A 13620-nucleotide genomic window follows, 5' to 3' on the forward strand; every position below is an offset into this window, starting at 1 on the left:
CTTATGAGAGAAATAAGCCACGTATGTCCTATTTACACCCCCATGTTGTCAAGCTGTGACCAGAGTGTATACAGTAACAGAGTGAGATGTATATGCATAATAGTAACATGGAATCTGGTACTGTGTGTGGCAACATTCAGATAGTGCTAACAAACATTGCTCCCACAGGTCTGTCAGATAAAAACACTGTGCCCAGAATTAAAAGAATGATTCCGTGTACTGGTACTGTTTACTTTGGTATTGTATGGCATTGGGACTGATGCAGCTGCTCTGAATAATAAGGTATTACTCATCACTGTCACCCACACTGTCCTACATAATATAACTATCTAGGAAATTCTGAATAAGAGTGTTGTAATACTAGGTCAGAATGTAAAACCACAGGAGAATTATAAGACAGATAGGAGATATACAGCAATATCTATATAGCACACACAACTGTGATGGACAGTGTTTTAGTTTTAGCAGACACAGGCATGGTCTGAATCCTGGGAATGGAAGCAGGCTGCATACAGATTCATACCCCACAACTGTACAGATAAGACCAGAATGTTCAGTATATGGGCCCATATCTGTTGCCTGTCACCCTGTCCCCCTGGGAAGTCAGTGGGACGATCCCAGATTTTTAGGCAGCAAACAGGGAATGCAACTGATTGTGACACATCTATGAGAACAAAGCTGTCACTCTAGCAACTCCTGAAATTGTTATGAGCTATCTACGTAGCTAAATGGGTAGAATGACCATCTAAAGTTTCGTAGGTCCTGGGTTTGAGTCCCTAGCACACATCATTTGTTGAATGCAGTGTGAAATGTCTTTTAGATTTTCATACTGAGCTAATCGAAGGAAGGACACTGAGCAAACTCGGATCTATAATATATAACATTAAGTATCCTGTTTTTTTGCTTATTTTGTTCGAGTTATTTATAGCACTTTGTGTACTGTATATTTTTCTAACTAGTTTCACTGTGTGTGAGGTATTAACTGGAAATTGTTCACTTTTATTAAGCATCTGTTGGGTTGTTTGTTTCTGATAACTTGTTTGCAAACGCTTTCTCTAGAGGCTCCTTTAGCTGTTTAAAACTTTCATTTAAAGGCTCACTGCTGCTTTTCTGCTGTGAGAAACATTTCTGCAGTTTGTTTCCAAGTAGTGTGGATATTTGTAGCATTGTCCATATTCAGGCTTGTATTTGGGCCTAGTGTTTGTGGAGGCTGTGTGTCTGACCACATATGCAGGGACATCTTGGTTTAGCCAAAGCTATCAGACATTTCAGTGAGAGAGAATTGTTTAAGGTCATTGGCTGACTGAGGTCACCTGGACTACAGCTTAGACTAAGCACCTCATTGGTTCTTTTGAGCTTTTTTTTTTTTTTCTTAAAAGTTGTCTCAGGTTTCAACTTTCTGTTACCAAAGAAGTTAAGTTGTGAGTGTTTCTTCGTTTTCACACTGAGCTAATCGAAGGAAGGACACTGAGCAAACTCGGATCTATAATATATAACATTAAGTATCCTGTTTTTTTGCTTATTTTGTTCGAGTTATTTATAGCACTTTGTGTACTGTATATTTTTCTAGCTAGTTTCACTGTGTGTGAGGTATTAACTGGAAATTGTCCACTTTTATTAAGCATCTGTTGGGTTGTTAGTTTCTGATAACTTGTTTACAAACGCTTTCTCTAGAGGCTCCTTTAGCTGTTTAAAACTTCCATTTAAAAATAAAATCACTGCTACTTTTCTGCTGAGAGAAACATTTCTGCAGTTTGTTTCCAAGTAGTGTGGATATTTGTAGCATTGTCCATATTCACACGTGTATTTGGGCCTAGTGTTTGTGGAGGCTGTGTGTCTGAGCACATGTTATGGGACATCTTGGTTTAGCCAAAGCTATCAGACACTTCAGTAAGAGAGAATTGTTTAAGGTCATTGGCTGACCGAGGTCACCTGGACTACAGCTTTGACGAAGCACCTCATTGGTTCTTTTGAGCTTTTTTTTCTTAAAAGTTGTCGCAGGTTTCCACTTTCTGTTACCTAAGAAGTTAAGTTGTGAGTGTTTCTGCCATTTCACACTGAGCTAATCGAAGGAAGGACACAGAGCAAACTCGGATCTATAATATATAACATTAAGTATCCTGTTGTTTTGCTTATTTTGTTCAAGTTATTTATAGCACTTTGTGTACTGTATATTTTTATAGCTAGTTTCACTGTGTGTGAGGTATTAACTGGAAATTGTCCACTTTTATTAAGCATCTGTTGGGTTGTTTGTTTCTGATAACTTGTTTACAAACGCTTTCTCTAGAGGCTCCATAAGCTGTTTAAAACTTTCATTTAAAGGCTCACTGCTGCTTTTCTGCTGTGAGAAACATTTCTGCAATTTGTTTCCTACCCTCCCTCCCTATTGGTATGTTGTTCTTATAGTTGGTGGCTTTGCAGTTGCCTGCCCCTACTGTAAATTTGATCTGGGACCCTCCTCCCAGTCTAATGTCATTACTTCATTCTACCTAATAAAGAGAGAACATTTGAGATGGCCAATCAGCTTAGTTTCTGCTACTCCTTTCTCTTTTTCCACTAAAAAAAACAAAAAAAAAAAAAACAAATTCTAAGCTTGTTTCTTGCCTTTTCTGTGGGTTGTCTAGTCTGGATATAGATTTGCTGTGTCCAGGACTATTTGTAGGCTTCTAAGCCGTCAAGCCTTTCTGTGTTGGAGGGAAGCCTTCTAGCTTAATTTTGTTTCTTAGAACTAGCCAGTTTTTTTTGTTTTAGCACTCAAGTCTGTTTCTTTGAGCTCAGCACTTGTTCAGAACTTATTGTAAGCACTAAATAAGCTACAAATTACTACACGGTCAACTTTCATCACTGTCTAGATGAAAATAGTTTTTAGTGCTTAACAAATAAGCACCTATCCAGGCATGTCTAAGGGTCAGCTCCCGGTGTTTTCTCCTGTCTACCTGATGAATCTGGGCATCTTGGGGCAATGCAGTAATTGCCTCATGTACACAGACAACCCTCTCCTCCTACCACCCAACACTACAGCCTGTGATAGATGCACTTATATAGCCAAACTGGAAGCAAAGCTCTCTTCATCTAAGACTGGACTAGACAGTCAAGAGGAGAAGGTAAACACTTGCACCACACCACACTCAGCACATAGTCCTTCTAAACCTACACCACCAAAACACACACATAGAAACACAAACCACACACCTACATTCGCGGAGGCTCTCAGTAAAAAACCTTCCCAAGCAACAGGGACCTCCAAAGCAGAAACAAAAGCAACCTCCACCCCCCCAACACAACCCAAATGACACATAGCCCACAAACGCAGTGTGCCACTCAACCACAGCCCTTAAGGCATAACAACGTACCCAACACTCTAGTCATAGGTGACTCTATAGTCAGGCACACTGATATTCCACTCACCAGGCTAAACAAGGAGAAAGTTACTGTCAGCTGCCTGTCGGGTGCCAGGATCTGCCACATAACGCATGCACTCAGGTCACTCCACAACAAGTACAAATATGACTCTGTCATTGTCCAGGTTGGTGTGAATGACCTGAGACGTACCTCCTTGGACTAAATGAAAAGGGACATGGAGGAGCTGTCCGATCTTGTAGCCCAGGTAGGTATGACTCTAGCCCCGAGTAGTATCCTGCCATCACCCAGAATGATACCACAGTACAAGGACAAAATGATTGACTTCAACAATTGGCTAAGCTTCTGGTGTCATTCTAAGGGGATCCAGTATCTGTCTGCCTGGGATGACATAATCGACAAACCATGATGCTTTGCCAGAGATGGCCTGCACCTGTCACCCCTGGGATTCCGGATACTGGCTAAGACTCTAGCCACCCCTATAGTGCCTTTTTTAGGAAAGGTTCAAATGACAAATTCACCACCCTAACAGGTACAGGCAAGAAGAATCTGAGGGTATTGCTACTCAATGCTAGATGTCTAAACCTCAAAATGCATTCACTCAAGGCACTCTTTAAAATGGAGGACATCGACATCTGTGCAGTGACAGAGACCTGGTTCAAGGCTCCAGAGAGTACCCCTGCATTAGCAGGCTATAATTCATACCACACCTTTCGGCCACCTAACCTGGACCGGAAAACTAAAGGCAGAGGCGTGTACATATTCATTAAGGATATCCACACCTCCAGGCTAGTTGCTCAGCATAATGCATCCGAGATTATCCAAGTGCAACTAACTCTGGGCAAGACCGCAATCCAAATTTTAGCTTGCTACAGATCCCCCACCATGCCCCAGGATTCCCACTCCTCATTTCTTGATACACTGGAAAATATTAGGGTACAACCTAACACCCTACTAATGGGCGATTTCAACTACCCTACCATTAACTGGGAAAACTACTCATGTACCAACTCTTGTGCTCAATGTTTTCTGGAATTCATAAATTTCAATGCCATGGATCAACTTATCCACACCCCCACCAGGGGCAGCAATATCATAGATCTGGTTATTACCAACATGAGCAACCAGTGCTCCACACCAGAGGTCAATTCCACGTTGGTCAGATCTGACCACAAGCTAATCACCCTAGACATCCACATCCCTCCACCACCCCCCATTAGGGAAACCACAGTAAAAAATTTCTCCAAAGCCAACTTCACACTTCTTAAGACAGAAGTGGCAAACATCACAACACCCATGCTGACCGACAATAGAGGTATGGCTGCTGAATCCTACACAAATGCACTTTATAAGCACTTACACGAGTGCATGGATCATGCAATCCCTAACAGAACCAAGATGCTATCCTCCAATAAAGGAAGTGAATCTGGTGGTCCCCAGCCATAAACTAACTCTACAACAGAAGAAAGAAACTGTTGCAAAAAAGAGTAAAATTCCATGATTGGAGAAACTCCTTGGTCGGCCTCAGTAAGAAGCTGAGATACCTCATAAAATCCTCCAAAGCTAGTTATGAAAACAAAATCGCCACTGACTCTAAAGACAACCACAAAGCATTCTATAGCTATGTCAATAATCTCAATGGCATCACTCAGATCTGCTCTGAGTTACAGCACAATGGCACTAAATATACAGAACCTACTGCTATTGCCAACATTCTGGCAGATAGGTTCAGTGCTAACTTTACCCCCTGTCATACCCTAAAGGCACCATCTCTATACCAGAAGAATGCAAAGTTCCTGTAATCACGGCTGCACAGGTAAAAAGCACACTATCCAAAGCCAAGAACACAGCATCCATGGGACCTGACAACATCCCAGGCTGTGTTCTACATGAACTACAGAACGAACTGGCACCCCACCTAAGTACCATGTTCAGTCATAGCCTCACCTCAGTGACAGTTATCCCACTCCACAAAAGGGGAGCCACCACAGACCCCATAAACTACTGCCCCATTAGCCTAATGAGCCTGGTCTACAAGGCTATGGAACGTATCATCATGGAACTTATAAACAATGACATTGGTAATCTCCAAACTCAGGACCCCACCCAGTTTGGGTTTGTAAAAGGCAGATCATGTCTCCTAAACCTGATAGACTTCTTTGAAGCAGTTACCAAAGCCGTAGATGAGGGTAAGGTGGTTCACACAGCCTATCTAGATCTCGCCAAGACTTTCAACACTATTCCCCACTCTGGAATTATAGAAAAACTCACTAAACTAGGTATAAATCCCTATGTCACAAGATGGGTTGTCAACTGGCTCACTGACAGAACCCACACTGTGAAAGTAGCAGAGTCCAAATCCAACTTCAGACCAGTGACAAGTGGAGTACCACAGGGTTCAGTCCTGGGTCCTCACCTGTTTGGTATCTACTTCTCTGAAATACAGGCCAACACAGAAGGTCTTTGGCTAACAAAGTTCGCAGATGACTGCAAACTAGGAGCCATAATCAAAACTCCAAAAGATGTGGACATCCTACAAAAGGGCCTCGCTGAGACAGATTCCTGGTGTCAAAACCATGGCCTCAAGCTCAATGCCAAAAAGTGCATTGTCATCCCTTTTGGTAAAAACTCTGTACCCATAAAATAACACATAGGCGGTAGTCTACTTAACACCAAAAGTGTGATAAGAGACCTTGGGACACAAATGGACAGTAGTCTCTCCTTTGATAATCACATTGCCACAGTAGTCAGGAAATCCTTCTACGTGGCACACCTCATCACAAAAGGTTTCTCATCCAGGAAAAAGGAGGTCATTGTTCCCCTCTACTCATCACTCATTAGACCCATTATAGAGTGCAATGCCCCTTTTGGTATATACATCACAAGACATCTACAACAACTGGAAAGACCACAGAATTACCTCACAAAGAGGATTACCGGCCTCAACAGATGCCCTACGCACACCATCTCAAAAAACTGCAGCTTTACTCTGTTGCATATCGCCTACTCAGAGGCGATCTCTGCCTAACACACAAAGCTATGTCAAACCCAGAGCTTTTAGACATGCTCCACTTAAAGAAATCCCAGTCCCTATGAGCTACACGCTCTAGGGACCTAAACCTTGTCACCAGAATAAACAGAACATGCTGGAGGGATAGATTCCTGCCCCAGAGACTTCCCATACTCTGGAACAAACTACCTATCTATATCAAACAAAGCTCTTCATTAGCACTCTTCAGGAAAAATCTTGATGATTGGATGGGAGATAGGAAATTCCCCCCGGGGATCACTTCTGTGGCTCTGCTTGACAGTGGCACAGGGAAATAATTTTTTCTTGGGTGGCAAAAGCCAGCGTACCCTTGACTAGGCTTATGTAGGCCCTAGGGCCAATAGCCTAGTACCTACCTATGAACCTATGAACCTATAATAAGACAGGTATGTCCTATCTACACCCCCATGTTGTCAAGCTGTGACCAGAGTGTATACAGTAACAGAGTGAGATGTATGTGCATAATACTAATGTGAAATCTGGTACTTTGTGTGGAAACATTCAGGTAATATTAACAAACATTGCTTCAACAGGTATGTCGAATACGAACACTGCGCCGAGAAATAAACTCTTGATACCCTGTACTGGTACTGTTTACTCTGGTATTGTATGGAATTGTGAGTGTTGCAGTTGCTCTGAATAATAAGGTATCACTGATCACTGTCACCCACACTGTGCTATATAATATAGCAGTGTAGGAAATCCTATATAAGAGTGTTGTAAGTCAATAAAGGTTGAAGAGGGAAATAGTCTAGATATGTCCTGGTTCACCTGCATGTGGTCAAGACATGGCTAGAGTCTGTGCAGAAAGAGATGGACAGGTATGTGCACAACATCAACCTGAAATCTAGGATTATGTGTATAAACAGTTAGTTAGTGTTAACAAACATTTCCTCCACAGGTATACCAGGTAAGAGGTGTATACTGCAGGTAAAACCAGTTCATGTATAAAGATGACGACCCCCATATCATTGTCCAAACTAAGGCAATAGGGTAGTGTAGTAATACTTGTAAGGTACAGATAACAGCACTGACTAGGAAAGTAATGTGAACTACAGGAATATACTAGTTGTTAATTGACATCTTTCTCCCCCCCACCATATCTCCAACAATAAACTAAATACCTACCGCAACTGGTATGTGATGACTTCCCTGTTATGTTAGGACATATGTCCTATTGGTTGATAATTATTTAAATCTGTTTCTATGCATGTGCTATGTTGAAATACTCCAACACTGGTGGCATGGTGCCATCAATGTACCTGAATGCTGTTGATATTACCACTGTGGTCCCATATATGCATGTGTTCTGTTTGCTATGCAACTCTTCCGAATCTGGTGTCTGGGTTAATGGGAATATCTATGCATTCTGTTATACCTAACCCTGGAATGTGCTGACTATTACTAACCCACATATGTTTATACACCATAAACACCATAGCACATATGGGAATGCAGGTCCCAGCAGACCCACCTGTCCCACCTCAGCTTGCCGTGGCACCGGGCACCAGCACGTCTGGGGCCCAACCCAGGACCTCCTTGTCCATTGCTCCTGCACCACCTTTGGGTGGAACAGCCTCAGGGGATGGGGCTCGCCCCCCCCCCCGGGAGTGGGTGTGGACTGAAAACTGTCACCCATCGCCAGGTCCGGGTCGTGGTGCGTAGAGATCTCAATCAGTAGATTGGAGATCTTCTACACCAGCTCAAGGGCTGTGTGTTGTGAATAGAGGGTCAGCCTGACTCTCCGACTCAGCCCCCAACACAGCCACCTTTGGGGCTGTGAAGGTGCAATGGTGACTGCCCATTGGTGGGAATCTCAGTCCCACTATTTCCACTAAGGGGCTCATGGGCTTCTGATTTCCCAACACCCCTCCCCATCAAGGTATTTATCCCCCAAATGTGTTATATGCCGCCCCTGTATGCATCTTATTTGTCTGGTCTGTTAACCTACCCAAACTACCTCCCAAAATATACCTGCTATCCCTCCCCAACATCCCACTCTTACCTGAAAAAAAAAATAACAATCTGTTCCCCAAATAAAATATAGCCCCATACATAGCTGTCCATTTCGCACATGTCCACTAGACACATGTAATCTGGTCTAATTGGCATCACAACATATTATTGTTGTCCTCACCCCTCTCTCAGGGGGTTGAGTGTCCAAACCTACCTCCAAATTGAGTGTATATGCACAGCTGTTGCTGTACAAGAAATGGGCAGCTATGGACCTTCCCTACACCCTCCTGCACATCTCTAGCTATTTTCCCCACTGTCTTTCCCTCTTTGTGCCCCTTTTTTACCACTTTCCTATCAACCCTTTTTTCTTTTCTTTTAAAGAAATTAGCACGGGGTAAGTGGGAGTACACACTTTTAAGCAGCAGTAAGCGTGTGTAAGCCTGTTTGCAAGGGGGAAAGCAATGCCTACACAGGATAACCAATTTAGAAGCTAACTGTGTATAAGAAACTGCAACTGGAAGTTAGCAGTGCTTACCTCCAGGCAAACCCATGCAAACCCGCTTACAACTGCTTAAAAGTGCCTTAATCACTCTGTATCCAATGGCCCGTGTTCTGCTCAGCAACAAAACAAATCATCGCTGCAAGGCTCAAACCCAGGACCCTGCACACCATAATCAAAGGGCTTTTCCACTAAGCCACATCAGCTATGCATAAGCCTGATTTTTTCACAAACATATCATCCAGCCCAATTATTCAACAGTACAGGAAATGTATTTAAACATGTAGATGTATGTGTGTGTGTATATATATTCATATCTAAATAGATATATATATATATATATCTAAATATATATATATATATATATATATATATATGTAAATATCTATATATATATATATATATATATATAAATATATACATATATGTATATAATATATATATATATATATATATATATATATATATATATATATATGTATATATACATATATATATATATATATATATATATATATATATATATATATATATATATATATATATATATATATATATATATATATATATATATATATATATATATATAATCTATATACATATATATATATATATCTATGTTTATATATATATATATATATATATATATATATTTATATATGTATATATATATATATATATATATATATATATATATATATATATATATATATATATATATATATATATATATATATATATATATATATATATATATATATATATATATACGCAGATATATATATATCTTTATAGGTATATACAGGCATACATCTGTATATCAAAATAGGAACATAACAAAAACATATATGTCCACATGCACCGTTAATGGGGTTGAGAAGGCCCAAACAACATACGTCTTGTACGAATAGGTATCCCCCAACCACAGCCAAACATGTCTGCCCTGCAATACACTACCACCTGTTGCAGATCCCATAACCAAGACCTGACACAACATGTGCACAAGATGTTAACAGTACTCCATCCCACCTGTATGATGTCAGGCTGGTATCAGTAACATACCATGCAGTACAGTCTGTCTACCATAGGGAATGTACAATATGGAAGCAATCAACATCCCTAGGATACATATACACAGACACATATATGCAGATACAGATATATACACACACACACACATATATATATATATATATATATATATATATATATATATATATATATATATATATATATATATATATATATATCCCCTACACTACACTGACACTCCACAAACCCAACAGCCAAAACGCTGACACTAAAACACCGAAACCACACAGTACTGACAGTCCAATTACCGAGCAACATAACACCTACTCACAACACACACACAACACAAGCACACCAAAAACCTTACAAACCTACACTAAACCTTACATACACAACTATCTATGCACCAACCTTAACCTAAACCCTAACCCTAAGGTCCGTCACTGTTGCACACTTACCTTACCTGCACCCTAACCCTAAAGTCCGTCACTATCGCACACTCACCTTACCCGCAGCCTAACCCTAAAGTCCGTCACTATCGCTAACTTACCTTACCTGCACCCTAACCCTAAAGTCTGTCACTATCGCACACTTACCTCACCCGCACCCTAACCCTAAAGTCCGTCACTATCGCATACTTACCTAACCCGCACCCTAACCCTACAATCCGTCACTAAAGCACACTTACCTTACCCGCACCCTAACCCTAAAGTCCATCATTATCGCATACTTACACATTTGCACTCATTTTGCATGTCAGTGTTTTCAGCATCGGGATTTCAAACTGTCGGTTATTTCCATTGTCGGTCTTCCGGTATCAGTGTACTCGTCGTTGGCGTTTCGATCTGTCAGTGTTCTCAGGTAGACCCATATATCTATATATACATATATATAGATATATATGTGACTACACATACACACAGAGATATATATAGGAAGATACATATGTAGAAGGTGCACACAATATGGAACAGCCACTATGCCTACAGTTACCACCTTACCAACTGGACACTGTATGAGCCACCCATACAAATGACAATCATTGCCTGCAGCATATACCCACAGAGAGGTCAAAGGATATAACACCAGACACAGGTTTACATACATGGGAACGCTTTATTTGTGTACTATTACAGTTATATATGCCATGTCATATAGCTGTTTAGACACTGGCATCCATATACACAGAGTAATGCAACTGTGAAACAGTTATACTAATACAGTAGTCTGGAAAGGTTTACATATGTTGCTGTCCAGGCTGAGGCCTTCAAGTAGTACAATAGTAAAGACAGACTGGGCCACAGGATACCAAACAATCAACAGTAAGCAATGCAGATGTGTAGTCCAGCAGCCTCTATGTACACTCTGTACACAATCCCGAGAGAGTAAAGACCTCATTTGACACAATGGGATGTATCTGTTACATAACAAGGCATAACTGACACCATCACAATGAAGCTGACAAACAGTACAGTCCGTATGGCAGGAGGCAGTAGGCCTGCATTTACCCAAGGTGAATTGTATGGTAATGTACATCCAGATATCTTAAGGCAGCTTACTCCTGATACCCCCCACATGTTGTAACAGCCTAAGTTAGTTATGGTGCATCCCCCCCAGACTCAATAATACAGGGCCGTATACCACTGTTACATACACTGGCTTCTGCAGTGCATAAGGGCACACATGTATTATGTAAGTGAAGCCCACATATATATGGACCCAACCCCACAGTACGTGTGAGGGACACAACAGCAGTGGACTGATGGCAGGAATGGCAGCATGACATACTCACAGCCCAGTACATAACAACCATTGACAGCATATCATATGTGTAGGTGGAGGACAGAGGCTGGAACACAAGCCCATATGTGTAAAACTGTTGTCATACACTAAACAAGTTGCTGGTGTTACAGGATAGTCTGCAACATACCTCAGTCATGAATATGAAGTTAGAAACAGAAATGGATGTAGCCATGTACTGATAGCACTCAACACACACACTGCCAGTGATATATCTGACACAAGACCTGTGTGGTGGACAGACAAACCATAATAGGCAAAACTTTGGCCATCAAGAGGATAGGCCCATGGTTGAGAGCTATGCAGACAGACTGCATTCCAGGGTAAACTAGTATGTACACACAAACCCTGTAACACCAGTGCTATACAATGCACACAACAACACTACTCACACTCTGTTGGTAGTTCTATAACTGCCTACAAATATATAGCTGGCCTGAGTGTGCAGGTTCTCCTGTAAGAGGTATTGCTATCAGCTGTCTATAACACTGATGCCCGCACACAGGAAGGATGTCCATCATACAGGAAAGGTAAAGGGACCATGACCACATGATGTAGGGATTTATAGTAGTTTGTTGCATATTCATATCCCAGAGGCTCCCCTCACTCTGGAACAAAATCCCAATCCATGTTAGGCAGAGCCCCTCACTGACCCTCTTCAAGAGAAATCTTGACGAGTGGATGGGAGATCATAAATTTACCCCTGGGATCTCTTCTGTGTCCCTGATTGACAGAGGTACAGTAAACTAACCTTAAAAGGGCTACCTTCTGTGACCTACTATACAGAGGCACAGTCAACTAATCTAAAAGGGTGGTGAAAGCCAAACACACTCTGGCTAGGCTTATAAATGCCCTAGGGCAGATAGCCTAGTATTAACCTATGAACCTATGAACCTATGACAGTGGTAATTGGAAGTACTTCACAGCATGCTGCATGCAGGTAGCAAGTGGAGGACACTGTCTGGTGCAGAGGCCATCACCTGATCATGTGCATCACCTACAAATTCCACGCTGCATTCTATGCAAAGCAGTTCATTCCATTTACTGGAAAGAGACTGAGAGTGAGTGAGAGAGGTAGAAAGAGAGAGTATGTGTATAAGACCAGAAAAAAAAAAAATCCAGGAGAGCCTGCATTCCTATAAGAAGTATGTAAAGTATATATTATGTAACTGACCGTAGTACTTAGCCCATAATAATGAGATAGATGAGATGGAATGATTTATATATGCCTTCAGGTGTTGTTGTTGTAATGATGCCCAGCTGAACAACTGCTAAGGACAATAGAGTCCATCCCTGTGGGTAGCGGGCCATACCCGTCAACCGTGCAGAGCAGCACTGACTGATAAGATGTAAGCCATTATAGTGTGTGTTGTGTAATGGGAAGTATGCTTATTACTTAGCCAATAGCTGGTGGTAGAAGTAATACCATTATGATGGATATGTGGCTTCCACAGCCCACCTCTTGTAGGATACTCTGGTTAATCTGTACTGTAGCATGCAGGAATGCCATAGGTGTGTAATAGGGTTACCTGCAATCTGGCCCTACACATACCCCCCTAATGTCAAGCTGTGTCCATATGTGGCACCTGTCTGTGTTGTAGCAAGGCAGAGCAGTGCAGCTGTGCAAGAAGGTGTTGTGAGATTGTGGACCTGATGTCTGAATGTACCCCACATATAGGTATGCATATGTGTATATATATATATATATATATATATATATATATATATATATATATATATATATATGCATATGGGTTCCATACACTAGATCGAATTTTCACTAATTTGAAATAGTGCATGGAATGCTCACTGCAGAGAAAGTGCACTTAATCGAAAGTGCACTTACACGAAGTTCAGTACAATGAACGGGTGTTGTACTGAACTTCCATACAGTACTCACTGACCTTAGGGCTAGGGCGCAGGC

The sequence above is a fragment of the Protopterus annectens genome, chromosome 3.part1 (genome assembly GCF_019279795.1).
Source record: "Protopterus annectens isolate FY-2018-M chromosome 3.part1, PAN1.0, whole genome shotgun sequence".
Lineage (NCBI taxonomy): Eukaryota > Metazoa > Chordata > Ceratodontiformes > Protopteridae > Protopterus > Protopterus annectens.